Source organism: Topomyia yanbarensis, chromosome 2 (assembly GCF_030247195.1).
Source record: "Topomyia yanbarensis strain Yona2022 chromosome 2, ASM3024719v1, whole genome shotgun sequence".
Classification (NCBI taxonomy): Eukaryota; Metazoa; Arthropoda; class Insecta; order Diptera; family Culicidae; genus Topomyia; species Topomyia yanbarensis.
Genome location: NC_080671.1, coordinates 297,540,496 through 297,549,368, shown reverse-complemented (window position 1 = coordinate 297,549,368; position 8,873 = coordinate 297,540,496). Strand labels below are relative to the sequence as shown.

At 34.1% G+C, this 8,873-nt stretch overlaps 1 protein-coding gene across 8 annotated transcripts in view; it reads left to right on the top strand.

Moving 5' to 3' along the window:
* Positions 1-8,873, top strand: part of LOC131683320 (PDF receptor) — a 688,155-nt gene that overhangs the window by 180,306 nt on the left and 498,976 nt on the right. The window lies entirely within an intron of this gene.

The window sequence follows — 8,873 nt, the reverse complement described above, 5'->3', positions numbered from 1 at the left end:
CGACGTCTCGACAATTGGGTTGAGGCGAACGGCTTGCTATCAGATACCCAGTTTGGTTTTCGGAGGGGAAAGGGAACGAATGATTGTCTGGCGCTACTTTCGTCAGAAATCCAACTAGCTTATGCAAAAAAAGAACAAATGGCGTCTGTGTTCTTAGACATAAAAGGAGCATTCGACTCTGTTTCCATTGATGTTCTCTCAGAGAAACTACATCAATGTGGTCTTTCACCAATATTAAATAATTATTTATACAACTTATTGTCAGAAAAGCACATGCATTTTTCATATGGCGATTTGGCAACATTCAGAATAAGTTACATGGGCCTCCCACAAGGTTCTTGTTTAAGCCCCCTTCTCTACAATTTTTACGTGAATGATATTGATAATTGTATTGTCAGCCCATGCACTCTAAGACAACTTGCAGATGATGGCGTGGTTTCTGTTACAGGACCAAAAGCCTTAAATTTACAACAACCACTGCAAGATAGTTTGGATAATTTATCAAGTTGGGCTTTGAAGTTAGGCATCGATTTCTCTACGGAGAAAACAGAGTTGGTTGTTTTTTCAAGGAAGCGTGATCCAGCTCAGCTTCAGCTTCAGTTGGTTGGTAGAACGATAGCCCAAGTCCTGACTTTTAAATACCTTGGAATTTGGTTCGATTCTAAAGGCACATGGGGAGGCCACATTAGGTATCTAATAACGAAATGCCAACAAAGGATAAATTTTCTGCGAACAATAACTGGATCATGGTGGGGTTCTCATCCAAGTGACATGATAAGATTGTATCAAACAACAATACTTTCAGTAATGGAATATGGGTGCATCTGTTTCCGTTCAGCTGCGAACACTCACATTATTAAACTGGAACGGATACAGTATCGCTGTTTACGAATTGCCTTAGGTTGCATGCAGTCGACCCATACGATGAGTCTTGAAGTACTAGCGGGAGTTCTTCCTTTAAAAGACCGATTCTGGGATCTTTCTTCTCGTTTACTTATTCGATGTGAGGTTATGAACCCACTGGTAATTGAAAATTTTGAAAGACTTGTCGAGCTTCAACCCCAAACCAGATTCATGACAGTGTATTTCAATCACATGTCACAAGAAATAACGCCTGCTAGGTATGTTCCCACATACGTCAATATACTAGATATTCCTGAATCCACTTTATTCTTCGACACGTCCATGCAAGCAGAGATTCGTGGAATTCCGGATCATCTACGCTCGCGGGAGATCCCTAAAATATTCACAAGTAAATATCAACACATAGACTGCCTTAAAATGTTTTACACTGATGGGTCACGAATCAGTGAGGCCACTGGTTTCGGTATTTTCAACAATAATTTTTCAATTTCTCTCAAACTTGCAGAACCCGCCTCTGTTTATATAGCGGAACTAGCAGCAGTTCACTATAGTTTGCAAATAATTAATACTTTACCCCCGAACCATTACTTTATCCTCACTGATAGTCTCAGCACAATTGCAGCTCTACGCTCAAAGAGGATTGATAATCACGATCCATTCTTTTTGGGGAAGATACGAGAATCTCTGAGTAACCTGACAAGAAAATGTTATAAATTTACCCTAGTGTGGCTCCCCGCCCATTGCTCTATTGCGGGCAATGAGAAAGCTGATAATTTAGCCAAGATTGGTGCACTAGATGGTGAAATATATGAAAGACCCATCGCTTACAATGAATTTTATAGCGCTTCTCGACAGAGGACACTTGCTAGTTGGCAAACATCTTGGGACAATGGAGATATGGGACGATGGCTACACTCAATTACCCCTAAAGTATCAACGAAGGCATGGTTCAAAGGATTGGATGTAAGTCGGGACTTCATCCGTGTGATGTCTAGGCTCATGTCCAATCATTATACTTTAGATGCGCATCTCCGTCGTATTGGGCTCGCTGAGGGTAATCATTGTGCTTGTGGAGAAGGTTACCATGACATTGAGCATGTTGTTTGGTCCTGCACTGAATATCGTGAAGCCAGATCACAATTAGTAGATTCTTTACAAGTCCGAGGAAGACCAATCCATGTTCCTGTTAGAGACATCCTGGCGTATCGCGATCCTCTATACATGGAACTTATCTATCATTTTCTAAAAACAGCGTCTGTCAAAATTTAATTAAATTCATCTCCTCATACTCTCATCCAAGGCTAATCATTCACCAATTAAAGGAACCTAGAATATTTAGTTTTTAAATTTAGACAATAACAGAAAAAAAAGTAAATAAATACACCCGAAAATACTAGATCAGTATGAAATACAACAATGTAAGGAAAAAAGCAAACAATAAAGTGATTTCAGTGTTAGTTTTAGACAAAGTACTAGTATAGTTAAAATTAGTCTTAAGGATTTTTGTAACGTGCTATGTAAAAAAAGAAACTGGCGTAAAAAGCTATTGCAAATGCCGTGTCAAATAAACGTATGAAAAAAAAAAAAACACATAGACTACCTTAAAATGTTTTACACTGATGGGTCACGAATCAGTGAGGCCACTGGTTTCGGTATTTTCAACAATAATTTTTCAATTTCTCTCAAACTTGCAGAACCCGCCTCTGTTTATATAGCGGAACTAGCAGCAGTTCACTACAGTTTGCAAATAATTAATACTTTACCCCCGAACCATTACTTTATCCTCACTGATAGTCTCAGCACAATTGCAGCTCTACGCTCAAAGAGGATTGATAATCACGATCCATTCTTTTTGGGGAAGATACGAGAATCTCTGAGTAACCTAACAAGAAAATGTTATAAATTTACCCTAGTGTGGCTCCCCGCCCATTGCTCTATTGCGGGCAATGAGAAAGCTGATAATTTAGCCAAGATTGGTGCACTAGATGGTGAAATATATGAAAGACCCATCGCTTACAATGAATTTTATAGCGCTTCTCGACAGAGGACACTTGCTAGTTGGCAAACATCTTGGGACAATGGAGATATGGGACGATGGCTACACTCAATTATCCCTAAAGTATCAACGAAGGCATGGTTCAAAGGATAGGATGTAAGTCGGGACTTCATCCGTGTGATGTCTAGGCTCATGTCCAATCATTATACTTTAGATGCGCATCTCCGTCGTATTGGGCTCGCTGAAGCTATTCATTGTGCTTGTGGAGAGGGTTACCACGACATTGAGCATGTTGTTTGGTCCTGCACTGAATATCGTGAAGCCAGATCACAATTAGTAGATTCTTTACAAGTTCGAGGAAGACCAATCCATGTTCCTGTTAGAGACATCCTGGCGTATCGCGATCCTCTATACATGGAACTTATCTATCATTTTCTAAAAACAGCGTCTGTCAAAATTTAATTAAATTCATCTCCTCATACTCTCATCCAAGGCTAATCATTCACCAATTAAAGTGTCCTAGAATATTCAGTTTTTAAATTTAGACAATAACAGAAAAAAAGTAAATAAATACACCCGAAAATACTAGATCAGTATGAAATACAACAATGTAAGGAAAAAAGCAAACAATAAAGTGATTTCAGTGTTAGTTTTAGACAAATTACTAGTATAGTTAAAATTAGCCTTAAGGATTTTTGTAACGTGCTATGTAAAAAAAGAAACTGGCGTAAAAAGCTTTTGCAAATGCCGTGTCAAATAAACGTATGGAAAAAAAACCCCTCACCACAGACAAACAGACATAACACTCTAAAATTCACCATCGCTCATGTTGAAAACAATAATTTTATTATGCTATATTTTTTTTTTAGTATGAATGAATAGTATGAATAATTTTATGCATATGTTAGTGTGCAGGAACGCCACACTTTGGGTGGTGGCGTTAGTGTGCATTCTTAGAAGTTCGCGCGTAGTAGTCGGGTAAATAGCTGTAAAAATGGGTTTGTGTTGTCAAAATAAAAAAAAGTGTGACAATCAGAAAATCGTTTGCCGGTTTCCACGCGCTTCTTCCATGTAATGTATAAATAGTTTTTTAAATGTTCAATAATGCAATAGATTTGTTTTCAGTTGTGTACTTTGGACGAACTGATGGAATAATCAATCTCGAAGAAATCCAATAGGTAAAAAATAGCCTATTGTGTGCCGATCACTTCCAGTCGATGGCTTGCAATGAATTTCGATGGGAAATTTTGGATTTAGGACAAAGCATAGGGAATGGCTAGCATAGGGAATGGTGATAGATGCTGCTGGAAACCTGGATGAGATGGAGGGCCTAGATTTAATTCAGAACGCTCTGCAGATAAAGCATGTGAAACTAATATTTTCAATAACGTGGATCAATACACGATGGCAAGAAGGATTTTTTTTTTGTAAATGCAAAACAAGATTATCGAACTGCAACGGAGTTTAGTTTATTTAGTTATATTTATCATTTCTTTGAATAACTCGCAATTTAATCGTAAATAAAAAGCAATTAACAACAATATCATAACATAATTAAATTCTCAAACGTCTTTCCCGTCAGATGTAAGTATATTTTTTTGAGGACCCTACCGTACATCTACCCTAAAAAACGAAGATTAAGAACTGAAGAGACACATACGATATTGTTCAATCCCTGATTATTCTTTGTTTGACACTTGCATTCGGCTTATGATACTTTACAAAAGAATAACAGTCAAAGCAGATTTTAAAGTACCGTAAACCGGGGTGACTTTGATCATCGGGATGACTTTGATCACTCGAAACTTTTTTCGTAGATCGCTTATTAAACCAGAATAGTCTACCGAATCATTTCAATTTGAAATGGTTTTTACTCTAAACTGATAAAATACTGTTTTGTTATACTTTTTGAGTATATTGTTCGGTTTTTGGGTACAAAAACTACAAAAAACCGAAATTTGACTTTACCCGATTTTTACGAAGCTTCGTAAAGTGTCTATTTTTTATAAAACAAATAAATCTCAGATTTGAGCAAGAGTAATAAATTACAAGCGAGTTTTTATTTTCCTTTAGATTGGGATGTGCTAAATTTAGTTTTAAGAGTTTGTTTATTTTTACTACACTTTTGTGAAACTAGTTGTCAATTATTTAAAATTATTTTAAGCTATAATTCGCAACATTTTTTTATTGTTCAATATTCCAACGTGTTAAAATGGATGAAACTTTTTGTACATTGATAAAACACTGAAACAAAACAATTTTAGCCGTTTTAATGGTTTTCAGAATCTTTTATTCTAGTTGGAAACAAATTTTACGAATTTTGGTTACTCGAATTTTACTGTACATTGAAATCTCCGTATAATACCAATTAACATCTTTTTAACAATGAGTATCTTCCCAGAATTAGTTCAAACAAACATTTGAATGAAAAACATTGACATCAATAACATAATGTGGGTGAACATGCAGGTTATCAAAGTCACCCCGGAACACGAAAACGGACTTCAACTTGAAATCAATTTTGAAAAAATAGCTGTAAGCGGACAATTTTAAGTAAAACCATCCAGTCTTGTTCTCCATACATCAGTACATGGTTTAAAAATATTAAACTTGAAATAAATGTGTTGCGTCTAAAAATATGTAATGATTACTTCGAAAAGTGATCATTGTCACCCCGGTTTACGGTACAGATAAATTATAATTGTTACAGTTTAATAAGTACTTTTAACTTGCGAACAGTAAAGCCATCTTCCTGATCATTGCAAAATGCGATGTTTGCAATGATCAGGAGGATGGCTTTATTATGCTTTCTGGCAATTTAAGGCAAAATTATGCTTTCTGGTAATTTAAGTCCAGAATTATGCGAGGCGGACAAAAATTACAATATCTTGATCTAGTTAGAGATGATATTTAACAGCACTTGACATGTTGGCTTTAGGCGGGAATGCAACGCGATAATGAAAAGTTCAGCGATGGGAACAAGTATATCTGTTTACTTTCCACTTAAATTAAATCTTAGATTCGATAGTACAGCATTGCCGCACCAATCGTAAAATATATTTTCGGAAGTGTAACTTTACGTTGCGTTGTGACGATGATTTTGGCGGATTGCACACTGACTTCATCATGTTTGACTGCTGATTATCTAATAAGAGTTGCTTAGGAAATGGTAACTAGGAATTCATACCAATCCTACCCACATTGAAACCTCAACAGCATGATAGCCATCATTGCCGGCCGCCCCCATCTTCGTCGTTCACGGGGAAGGATAAAGGATAAGGTAGACAGGAAGTGTTGATGCTCCACCTACTTAACGGAAGGACGACGATTCATCAGACTCTTCCATAGGTGTCGCGGAGTTGGTAGTTTGGAAGGGTATCAGGTCTAGGATTCGCTCCAAGCAAGCGATGCGACCTATAAAGCATATTTTATTAGGTAGTTGTTTAGTTAGTCTTCGAGTGCACGATGACTCGAAAAAGAAAAGATCTTGTTTAGTTTTTGGTTCTTTTAAACTCTGGGTAGCCGGCTACCGAGAGTAGCTTATGTTCCCTAAACAAAAGCAATTTGAACTCCACACAGCCGACCGTGGGAGTATTGCCTAGGTAAGCTAATCTTATCTGCGTAATGGGCCGGATCACTATTTATTGAAACAGTATTTAGATGGAATTTGTTACTTCTTCTCTACGATATATTTATTGGGTTGACAACTACCGAGTGATAACACATTATACAGGCAAAGATAGCGCGAGATGTTATAAATCATGGAAAGTATTTCTTATTTTCCATATCGGATTGTTTTTGGAATACAAGTATACGAGCGATAATAACGAACACTGAATGGAAATATAAAGGATTGTTAACCTGATGCACGGGCTTGTTAGCAATAACGGAGCTTGAAATTAGGTTCATAAAAACAGACGCGGCGAATTTTCAATACGTATTGACCCGTGATCATCGATAGTCGTATTGGGGCTAATTTCCGATCAACTATTCATTTATACGGCGATGTTTTCTCGAATAGATCTTTTCGCACCCTCTCATTCTGCTACTATCGGCAGTAGGCACCCAGTCGTCGCCGTTCTAAGGACCAAATGTCATCAACAGACTTAGACTCGCGTGGAGGCATGAGATAGGAAACTTGTGAGAATTTTGTTATCCCACCATTTCACAACCATATTTTCGGAAGTGTAACTTTACGTATAAAAAGATTCTCTTTGTGATGATTATACCCAACATACCGATAGCTTTTAAACAAACAAACTTTCACTATGAAACTTTTACCTGGCAACGACGACCAGCGTCGCTATCTTCGACGAGGTGAGTGAAGAAGTTGAGCAGGAATGACGATAGGTAACGGTAGTGGAAAGTAAAAAGGATTTTATAAATATGATTGATAGAAATTTTGTCTTTTTGCTCAATGTGCTATGTACGTTTGTCTGTGCCCTCACTGCATACTCCCTTTGGGCCGGTATGATTGACGATTTTTAGAGTGATTGCATAACCTTTCTATATGAGAAAGGCAAAAATGTACCAAAGTCCAAAGAAGTCAAACATCTCAATGTTTCATGCATTTTAAAGTCATTTGGCATCAAAAATACAAATTTGATTTTGAAATTTTTTCATTTCAGTTTATATGGGAATTTGCTGTGTGTTATGTATGTTTGTCTGTGCCCTCACTGCATACTCCCTTCGGGCCGGTATGATTGACGATTTTTAAAGTGATTGCATAACCTTTCTATGTGAGGCAAAAATGTACCAAAGTCCAAAGAAGTCAATTTTTGTCAAACATCTCAATGTTTCATGCATTTTAAAGTCATTTGGCATCAAAAATACAAATTTGATTTTGAATTTTTTTCATTTCAGTTTATATGGGAATTTGCTGTGTGATTGCACTCTTCAACTCGTAACTCAGGAACCGGAAGTCCAATCAATAAAAAATTCAATAGCAGCCGATGGGAAAGTTGTACCTTTCATTTGAAACTAACTTTGTGCAAATCGGTCCAGCCATCTCTGAGAAACAGAGGTCACATTTTTTTCCACATACACACATACACACACATACATACACACACAGACATTTTCCGATCTCGACGAACTCAGTCGATTGGCATATGACACTCGGTCCTCCGGGTCGAGATTGGCGAATTTTAGAGTGAATGAGAAAGGCAAAAACATTTTTAGCAAATGTTGAAAGTTATGCATTTTTTTGGTGAGCAGTTCTATGTTTCATAGACAATAAATCAATTTTAACTTCGCTTCCTATTAAATAAAGACCCTTATTACAGTACATTTCTACAAAAACGAGCTCAATTTGAAAATAAATCTGAGGATCATGATTGATTATATATATATATATATATATATATATATATATATATATATATATATATATATATATATATATATATATATATATATATATATATATATATATATATATATATATATATATATATATATATATATATATATATATATATATATATATATATATATATATATATATATATATATATATATATATATATATATATATATATATATATATATATATATATATATATATATATATATATATATATATATATATATATATATATATATATATATATATATATATATATATATATATATATATATATATATATATATATATATATATATATATATATATATATATATATATATATATATATATATATATATATATATATATATATATATATATATATATATATATATATATATATATATATATATATATATATATATATATATATATATATATATATATATATATATATATATATATATATATATATATATATATATATATATATATATATATATATATATATATATATATATATATATATATATATATATATATATATATATATATATATATATATATATATATATATATATATATATATATATATATATATATATATATATATATATATATATATATATATATATATATATATATATATATATATATATATATATA